The 10,319-nt window shown below is 41.6% G+C and overlaps 1 pseudogene across 1 annotated transcript in view; it reads left to right on the forward strand.

Moving 5' to 3' along the window:
• The first annotated feature begins 6,972 nt into the window (after positions 1 to 6,972).
• Positions 6,973 to 10,319, forward strand: part of LOC307186092 (large ribosomal subunit protein eL32-like) — a 71,862-nt pseudogene continuing 68,515 nt past the window's right edge. The window contains exons 1-2 of the transcript in view: positions 6,973 to 7,042; positions 9,786 to 9,906. The product of the transcript in view is annotated as a large ribosomal subunit protein eL32-like (transcript). The remainder of the gene's footprint in view (positions 7,043 to 9,785; positions 9,907 to 10,319) is intronic.

The raw sequence follows: 10,319 nt of genomic DNA on the forward strand, positions 1-10,319 counted from the left end.
GTGTATATGTGTGTGTGTGTGTGCGTGTGTGTCTGTATGAAAGACAGAGACAGAGAGACATGGTGTCAGAGAAAGACAGAGAGGACACACAGACACATTCACACAGAGAGACACAGGGACATAGACATAGACAGAGAGAACATGCGGAGAGCAACAGAAAATCTTCCGTGAGTGGGAGACCGTGCACAGGGAAAGTCAGCACTTTGCTGAGAAGGAATTGAGAGACGTGAGGAATACTGAAGGCCAGGAAGGGAGCTGAGGACAGAAAGCCCTGCCTGGCGATCGTGCCTTTCCGTCTGCTTTAGAGGTAGTTGGTTCATCATTTCAGCAGCCTGGAGTCCTTTAGTAGTGACCTTATGGATTAAAATTTAAAACCAAATTAGATGTGTTTTCAAAACAGCACTCACACTGAATTGCTAACAAGATACTGAAGTTGGGCTCACAGTTATCCCAGAGCCCGGGGTATGCTGTTCTGCTAGACGGTCCTGGTGCTTGTTGAAGTGGGTAGGACCACAGCCCCGCTTTCTTCTGTGTCACTTCCCGCCCTGCCTAAAGACAGCACTTTCAGGTGATACGCTGGCAGGCACAAGTAACGCATTTACGGGCACATGTTGCCTGGCCTCGATAGTAACCCTGGTAGAAACTTGTCTGCTGTTTAAAAAATTTATGTTTAAGTTTCCTCGTGCAGCCTGTTCATTCCAGTCGAAACGATGGTTTGAGAAATACTAAGTCCAGAATCTCATAATGATACAGGAGTTTTGAGACCGTGGTTTTTTTTTTTGAATTTTATTTTATTTATTTTTTTATACAGCAGGTTCTTATTAGCCATCCATTTTATACACATCAGTGTATACATGTCAATCCCAACAGCCCAGTTCATCACACCACCACCCACACCCCCCGCCGCTTTCCCCTTTGGTGTCCATACGTTTGTTCTCTACATCTGTGTCTCAATTTCTGCCCTGCAAACTGGTTATTCTGTACCATTTTTCTAGGTTCCGCATATATGTGTTAACATACAATATTTGTTTTTCTCTTTCTGACTTACTTCACTCTGTATGACAGTCTCTAGATCCATCCACGTCTCGACAAATGACCCAATTTCGTTTCTTTTTATGGCTGAGTAATATTCCATTGTATATATGTACCATATCTTCTTTATCCATTTGTCTGTCGATGGGCATTTAGGTTGCTTCCGTGACCTGGCTGTTGAAATAGTGCTGCAATGAACATTGGGGTGCATGTATCTTTTTGAATTATGGTTTTCTCTGGGTATATGCCCAGTAGTGGGATTGCTGGGTCATATGATAATTCTATTTTTAGTTTTGTAAGGAACCTCCATACTGTTCTCCATAGTGACTGTATCAATTTACATTCCCACCAACAGTGCAAGAGGGCTCCCTTTTCTCCACACCCTCTCCAGCATTTGTTGTTTGTAGATTTTCTGATGATGCCCATTCTAACCGGTGTGAAGCAATACCTCATTGTAGTTTTGATTTGCATTTCTCTAATAATTAGTCATGTTGAGCAGCTTTTCATGTGCTTCTTGGCCATCTGTATGTTTTCTTTGGAGAAATGTCTATTTGGGTCTTCTGCCCGTTATTGGATTGGGTTGTTTGTTTTTTTAATATTGAGCTGCACAAGCTGTTCAGATGTTTTGTAGATTAATCCTTTGTCCATTGATTCGTTTGCAAATATTTTCTCCCATTCTGAGGGTTGTCTTTTGGTCTTGTTTATGGTTTCCTTTGCTGTGCAAAAGCTTTGAAGTTTCATTAGGTCCCATTTGTTTATTTTTGTTTTTATTTCCATTACTCTAGGAGGTGGGTCAAAAAAGATCTTGCTGTGACTTATGTCAAAGAGTGTTCTGCCTATGTTTTCCTCTAAGAGTTTTATAGTGTCCAGTCTTACATTTAGGTCTTTAATCCATTTTGAGTTTATTTTTGTGTATGGTGTTAGGGAGTGTTCTAATTTCATTCTTTTACATGTAGCTGTCCAGTTTTCCCAGCACCACTTATTGAAGAGACTGTCTTTTCTCCATTGTATACCCTTGTCTCCTTTGTCATAGATTAGCTGATCACAGATGCATGGGTTTATCTCTGGGCTTTCTATCTTGTTCCATTGATCTATATTTCTGTTTTTGTGCCAGGACCATAATGTCTTGATTACTATAGCTTTGTAGTATAGTCTGAAGTCAGGGAGTCTGATTCCTCCAGCTCTGCTTTTTCCCCTCAAGACTGCTTTGAGTTTTCAGGGTCTTTTGTGTCTCCATAGAAATTTTAAGAGTTTTTGTTCTAGCTCTGTAAAAAATGCCATTGGTAATTTGATAGGGATTGCATTGAATCTGCAGATTGCTTTGGGTAGTATAGTCATTTTCACAATACTGATTCTTCCAATCCAAGAACATGGCATACCTCTCCATCTGTTGGTATCATCTTTAATTTCTTTCATCAGTGTCTTATAGTTTTCTCATACAGGTCTTTTGTCTCCCTAGGTAGGTTTATTCCTAGGTATTTTATTCTTTTTGTTGCAATGGTAAATGGAAGTGTTTCCTTAATTTCTCTTTCAGATTTTTCATCATTATATAGGAATGCAAGAGATTTCTGTGCATTAATTTTGTATCCTTCAACTTTACCAAGTTCATTGATTAGCTCTAGTAATTTTCTGGTGGCATCTTTAGGATTCTCTATGTATAGTATTGTGTCATCTGCAGTGACAGTTTTACTTCTTCTTTTCCAATTTGTATTCCTTTTATTTCTTTTTCTTCTCTGATTGCCATGGCTAGAGCTCCCAAAACTATGTTGAATAATAGTGGTGAGAATGGACATCTTTGTCTTGTTCCTGATCTTAGAGGAAATGCTTTCAGTTTTTCACCATTGAGAATGATGTTTGCTGTGGGTTTGTCATATATGGCCTTTATTATGTTGAGGTAGGTTCCCTCTATGCCCACTTTCTGGAGAGTTTTTATCATAAATGGGTGTTGAATTTTTGTCAAAAGCTTTTTCTGCATCTACTTAGATGATCATATGGTTTTTCTTCTTCAATTTGTTAATATGGTGTATCACATTGATTGATTTGCATATATTGAAGAATCCTGCATCCCTGGGATAAATCCCACTTGATCATGGTGTATGATCCCTTTAATGTGTTGTTGGATTCTGTTTGCTAGTATTTTGTTGAGAATTTTTACATCTATATTCATCAGTGATATTGGTGTGTAATTTTCTTTCTTTGTAGTATCTTTGTCTGGTTTTGGTATCGCACAAAGGGTGATGGTGGCCTCATAGAATGAGTTTGGGAGTGTTCCTTCCTCTGCAATTTTTTGGAAGAGTTTGAGAAGGATGGGTGTTAGTTCTTCCCTAAATGCTTGATAGAATTCACCTGTGAAGCCATCTGGTCCTGGACTTTTGTTTGTTGGAATATTTTTAATCACAGTTTCAATTTCATTACTTGTGATTTGTTTATTCATATTTTCTGTTTCTTCCTGGTTCAGTCTTGGAAGGTTATACCTCTCTAAGTATTTGTCCATTTCTTTCAGGTTGTCCATTTTATTGGCATAGAGTTGGTTGTAGTAGTCTCTTAGGATGCTTTGTATTTCTGTGGTGTCTGTTGTAACTTCTCCTTTTTCATTTTTAATTTTATTGATTTGAGTCCTCTCCCTCTTTTTCTTGATGAGTCTGGCTAATGGTTTATCAATTTTGTTTATCTTCTCAAAGGACCAGCTTTTGGTTTTATTGATCTTTGCTATTGTTTTCTTAGTTTCTATTTCATTTATTTCTGCTCTGATCTTTATGATTTCTTTCCTTCTGCTACCTTTGGGTTTTGTTTGTTCTTCTTTCTCTAGTCCCTCTAGGTGTAAGGTTAGATTGTTTATTTGAGATTTTTCTTGTTTCTTGAGGTCAGATTGTATAACTATAAACTTCCTTCTTAGAACTGCTTTTGCTGCATCCCATAGGTTTTGGATCATCGTGTTTTCATTGTCATTTGTCTCTAGGTATTTTTTGATTTCCTCTTTGATTTCTTCAGTGATCCCATGGTTATTTAGTAACTTATTGTTTAGCCTCCATTTGTTTGTGTTTTTTACGTTTTTTCCCCTGTAATTTATTTCTAATCTCATAGCGTTGTGGTCAGAAAAGGTGCTTGATATGATTTCGGTTTTCTTAAATTTACTGAGGCTTGATTTGTGACCCAAGATGTGATCTATCCTGGAGACTGTTCCGTGTGCACTTGAGAACAAAGTGTAATCTGCTGTTTTTGGATGGAATGTCCTATAAATATCAATTAAATCTATCCGGTCTATTGTGTCATTTAAAGCTTTTGTTTCCATATTTATTTTCATTTTGGATGATCTGTCCATTGGTGTAAGTGATGGGTTAAAGTCCCCCACTATTATTGTGTTACTGTTGATTTCCTCTTTTATAGCTGTTAGCAGTTGCCTTATGTATTGAGGTGCTCCTATGTTGGGTGCATATATATTTATAATTGTTATATCTTCTTCCTGGATTGATCCCTTGATCATTATGTAGTGTCCTTCCTTGTCTCTTGTAACATTCTTTATTTTAAAGTCTATTTTATCTGATATGAGTATTGCTACTCCAGCTTTCTTTTGATTTCCATTTGCATGGAATATCTTTTTCCATCCCCTCACTTTCAGTCTGTATGTGTCCCTAGGTCTGAAGTGGGTCTCTTGTAGACAGCATATATATGGGTCTTGTTTTTGGATCCATTCAGCAAACCTGTGTCTTTTGGTTGGAGCAGTTAATCCGTTCACGTTTAATGTAATTATCGATATGTACGTTCCTATGACCATTTTCTTAATTGTTTTGGGTTTATTTTTCCAGGTCCTTTTCTTTTCTTGTGTTTCCCACTTAGAGAAGTTCCTTTAGCATTTGTTGTAGAGCTGGTTTGTTGGTGCTGAATTCTCTTAGCTTTTGCTTGTCTGTAAAGCTTTTGATTTCTCCATGGAATCTGAAAGAGATCCTTGCTGGGTAGAGTAATCTTGGTTGTAGGTTCTTCCCTTTCATCACTTTAAATATGTCCTGCCACTCCCTTCTGGCTTGTAGAGTTTCTGCTGAGAAATCAGCTGTTAACCTTACGGGAGTTCCCTTGTATGTTATTGGTCGTTTTTCCCTTGCTGCTTTCAATAATTTTTCTTTGTCTTTAATTTTTGCCAATTTGATTATTATGTGTCTTGGTGTGTTTCTCTTTGAGTTTATCCTGTATGGGACTCTGCACTTCCTGGACTTGGGTGGCTATTTCCTTTCCCATGTTAGGGAAATTTTCGACTGTAATCTCTTCAAATATTTTCTCAGGTCTTTTCTCTCTCTCTTCTCCTTCTGGAACCCCTATAATGTGAATGTTGTTGCGTTTAATGCTGTCCCAGAGGTCTCTTAGGCTGTCTTTTTTCTTTGCATTGTTTTTTCTTTATTCTGTTCTGCAGCAGCGAATTCCACCATTCTGTCTTCCAAGTCACTTATCCATCCTTCTGCCTCAGTTATTCTGCTAATGATTCCTTCTAGTGTAGTTTCATTTCAGTTATTGTATTGTTCATCTCTGTTTGTTTGTTCTTTAATTCTTCTAGGTCTTTGTTAAACATTTCTTGCATCTTCTTGTTCTTTGCCTGTATTCTCTTTCTGAGGTCCTGGATCATTTTCACTATCATTATTCTGAATTCTTTGTCTGGAAGGTTGCCTATCTCCACTTCATTTAGTTGTTTTTCTGGGGTTTTATCTTGTTCCTTCATTGGATATATAACCCTCTCCCTTTTCATCTTGATATCTCTCTGTGAATGTGGTTTTTGTTCCACAGGCTGCAGGATTGTAGTTCTTCTTGCTTCTGCTGTCTGCCCTCTGGTGGATGAGGCTATCTTGAGACTGTGTGTTTTGAAAGCGAAATGTTTTCAGGAACGACGAGTTCCTCTGCTACCTTCTCCAGCAGCAAACCCTGTTTCCTACTGCCTAGTTGTTCCAGAGAGAGGGAGAATCTTTTATTTCAGTTTTCTGCAATAGAATGCAGTTTTTACTCCTCATATACTTTTTAGAACAGGAGCTGCTCTTTCAAGTTTGCTAATCAGTATAAAGGCAAGAAGACATCAAAGGGAACGCTTCTTGGTTTGAAGACACAGCAAGGCTTTTTCTTGTAATGAAGTGCATTGATAAATTTATTTCTGTGGTCCATGAAGCTAGTTATGACTCAATAAATATCAAATCAATCAATCAGCCACATAACCTCTCCCTGCCCTCAAGGAACTTATGATCTGCTGAAACACGATGAGTATCATGTACCTATGTCTTTTAATATTTTTTTGACTTTCACTTAATGGGAATAAAATCTCACGAATTCCCAACCAGGGAGCCTGAAGAGGTTTGGGCTCCTAAATTCATTTACAAGCCAATGAGAAGATTTGGTTGGAGTTGATCCCTGAGCCTGAATAATGCTTGTGAAATGGCCCCTTTACAAAAGAGAGCTAAGTGCTAAAATAACACGGGGGCTGAAGAAAGTGTGGCTGCTTGTGATGGTCCAGAGGGGTGTGTGCTGTGTCTCCAAGGGTAGGGAGAGCGGGGCAAGCACACTGGGACAAGACTGTGCCATCTGTTAATCACAAGATTTAAAACCACGTTTCACTTACGTGGGATTCCATGCTAACGTGAGTGGCTTTTCCATTTCAGAAGGCAGCAGGAGCTCGCCGCAGAGTCAGTGGACATCTGAAAGCCTGATTAAATGTGGTGAGGGTACGCACGGAATATTTTAGTCTCTGGATGTTATTTAGATTGAGACAGGAGCGTCTTGGGGGAACAGAGATGCATTAAAGCTGCACACGTAACGGACCATCTTTTACTTCCAGAGAGGCTGCATGTTGCTGTGTGGGCTCCAGCGGCCCCCGGTAAAGCTCTTGGCTTCTTCCTGACCTGTGCTAAACCTGCTCTCTGGGCTCAAGACGCATTAGAAATAAACAAAATGCACTTGTTTGAATCGATGCCGGACATTAAGCGCCTCCTGGGCTTTACATCAGGGTCTCTGGTAGGCGTGGTTATCCGGGTCTCTGGTAGGCGTGGTTATCCTCTGGCTGCGTGCGCTGGGGTTTGGGTGACGGGATATTTATTTATTTATCTTGGAGGATAGTTGCTTTACAATGTTGTGTTAGTTTCTGCCGTACAGAAAAGTGAATCAGTTATACGTATACATATAACCACTCCTTTTTAGATTTCCTTCTCATTTAGGTCAACACAGAGCACTGCGTGAAGTTCCCTGTGCTATACAATAGGTTCTCATTAGTTATCTATTTTATGCATAATAGTGTGTATGTGTCAATCCCAATCTCTCAATTCATCCCATCCCCCCATCCCCCCTTGGTAACCGTAAGCTTGTTCTCTACATCTGTGACTCTATTTCTGCTTTGCAGATAAGTTCATCTGTACCATTTTTCTAGATTCCACATATAAGCGATATTACATATTTGTCTTTCTCTGTGTGAGCTCACTCTGTATGGCAGTCTCTAGGTTCGTCCACGTCTCTGTAAATGGCTTTATTTCATTCTTTTTTATGGCTGAGTAATATTCCATTGTATATATGTACCACATCTTTATCCATTCCTCTGTAGGTGACAGGAAATTTCAAACTAAATGGGCCAGACATTTAACACCTGGAGGCACTCGGTCTTATGACGGTTCCTAGGTTCTCGAGCCTTTAGGAAGCTCCCGATCGAATAGGAGGGAGGGTGCCGTCCTCCCTCAATGGTTTATGCCTTCTCACTGCTCTGCCTCTTACCTTGTCCCTTACTTAACTCATTCTTCAAGAGCAGCTAAAAATGCCACGTTGATCTTCCTTGGTGCCTGCCTTGACTGATGCTTATCCCCCTTCCTGCCCCATCCCCATAAAACACTTAAGAAGCATAGGATCGGGCTTCCCTGGTGGCGCAGTGGTTGAGAGTCTGCCTGCCGATGCAGGGGACATGGGTTCGTGCCCCAGTCCGGGAAGATCCCACACGCCGCGGAGCGGCTGGGCCCGTGAGCCATGGCTGCTGAGCCTGCGCGTCCGGAGCCTGTGCTCCGCAACGGGAGAGACCACAACAGTGAGAGGCCCACATACCGCAAAAGAAAAGAAAAAAAAGAAGCATAGTATCATAGAAAAGCATGGATTTTGTTCCAGATAAGTCTGAGTTTATGTTCCAGGTCTCACAGTTACTAGGTGTGTTTACCTGGTAAGGCTTCTCGTCCTTTTTTAGCCTTACTTTCCCTTAACTGTAAAGTGGGGATAATGCCACTTACCTTAGGGTTTGTAGGCGCATTAAATGATGCCATCAAGTACAAGACCAGGTAGAGAATATTCCACTGATCTTAGCTCCTTCATCCTTCATAGTTTGTCCGGCCAACGGTAATTCTTAATCGTTTGGTCATGGATCTGTTGGAGAATCTGATGAAAGTGATGGTCTCTGCTCCCAGGGAAAAAAAAAGATACATGCACAAAATTTCATACAATTTAAGGAAATTCAGGGATCCCTAGAGCCCAAACGAGAGCCCCTTAAGGATGGTGAACCTGGGACTTCCCTAGTGGTTCAGTGCTTAGGATTCCGTGCTTTCATTGCAGGGGGCACGGGTTTTATCCCTGGTCAGGGAACAAAGATCCTGCAAGCCGCGAGGCATGGCCAAAAAAAAAGGTGGTTGTCCCTCGGTTAAACCCCTCCTCTACAAATAGCCACATTTGTAAGACACTGGCGAGGCTGAAAAGAGACCTGGCACTTAGGAGGGGCTGAACAAACACTGGTTAATCTCACCTCTGTCTAAATTGCAATCACGATATACACCATGCCTGGTGGAAATCTAGCTGTAATTTTTCCCTCTGTTTAGTTTTGAGAAGCTGTCATGGACAAGTGACAGAAATACCTCTGAGCGGAGAGTCTGGTCCCTGACTGACATGTCTTCCAGCTGGCCTGCCCTGCCTGTTTTCAACAAATCTGGCCTTTTCAAAGACCTTCCCTTTCTTATCCCACTCTACCCTGCAGTCCTGTGTGTGCTGCTTCCCAGCCAGGCGATGTGTTTTGCCGACATCTCTGTCTTTGCTCTCTGTACGGGATGGAGAGCAATTATCCTTTGGTTGGTCCCCGTGTCTGTATTTTGGCAGGCTGCCCTGCCTTCCATGTGATAAGTGTTTTGCAGACAGTGCAGCCTGACCTCTGCCAAGCCTAATGTCACCCTCATCAGATGCCGCCTGGGTCCAGGGGTTACCTCCACCTGCCCCTTCCCTTCTGAGTCTGCTGCTGCAGCTTCCCCTGGCACTACGTTTAAAAGCACAAAACGATGGGCCAGTCTGACTGTGATCCAGTGCCTTGGAACAATGTTAGCAGTGAAAGTGAACCTGATAATTCAGGCACCTCCGAATGTTTTTCTTACAACCTGCATTGGTTTGTCTGACTGTGTACAGCAAGTAAATGAACTGGATAATCGCCATATTTCTACTCTGTGCTGTGTAGCCTGCGCCTCTGGAAACAAAAGTTTTCTCTACAACGAAGTCAATCCTCAAGAGCAACGATGGCCCCCGGGGGGGATGAATCCCTTTGTCAGTGTGTGCCAAGGTATGGCTAATCCAGTTGACTCAGAAAGCACCTTTCTCCCATTTGATTTTCACTGGCTAAGAGCGAGCAAACAACAGGGACAACAGCAACAAAAAACTATAAAAACAACCAACCAAACAAAACTGAAACCACCATCACCTCCCTCCCAACCATCTCTCATTGATGTGCCCCTTCCCACTGTGCGTTCAGGTCACCTGGAGGTCTTGGTAAAATGCAGATTCCGATTCAGTGGGTCTGGGGAGCGATCAGAGATTCCGCATGTCTAACAAGCTCCCGGGGATGCTGCTGCCACTGGTCCACGGGCGAACCTTGGAGAATCGAGACAGTAGCCTCATCCTGTAAGGCACGTGCACCCAAAAGTCAAGTCCGTCCCAACACGTGCCAACCTATGTGGCCCGTTAGGCCCTCGGCTTGGCGAGCTCTTCATCACAGCCTGCTTCTATGTCTTACAGCAAATGCAAGTAGCAAGGCTCTGGTCTTGAGAGAAGGGCAAACAAATTTTCATGAAATCAAGGCAGAATGCACCTAAATATAACCCAAGGCCCTCACAGACACCTCCTTGCCTGCAAGTCCTCATTGGCTTCTCGCTAGTTATTTAAAGTTCTCGGTAGGAAATTGTTCATCACTCAAAATTTAGGACAGCTTAGAAAAGTGCAATGACTGTAAATTTTCAGAGTCTGAAGTACTTGTCGCAGCAAAGAGCAAATTCTTGGAGTTTGAGTTTAAGACAAGGAAAACTCTAATCACAGCC

Source organism: Stenella coeruleoalba (genome assembly GCF_951394435.1).
Source record: "Stenella coeruleoalba genome assembly, chromosome: 4".
In the NCBI taxonomy this organism is placed as follows: domain Eukaryota; kingdom Metazoa; phylum Chordata; class Mammalia; order Artiodactyla; family Delphinidae; genus Stenella; species Stenella coeruleoalba.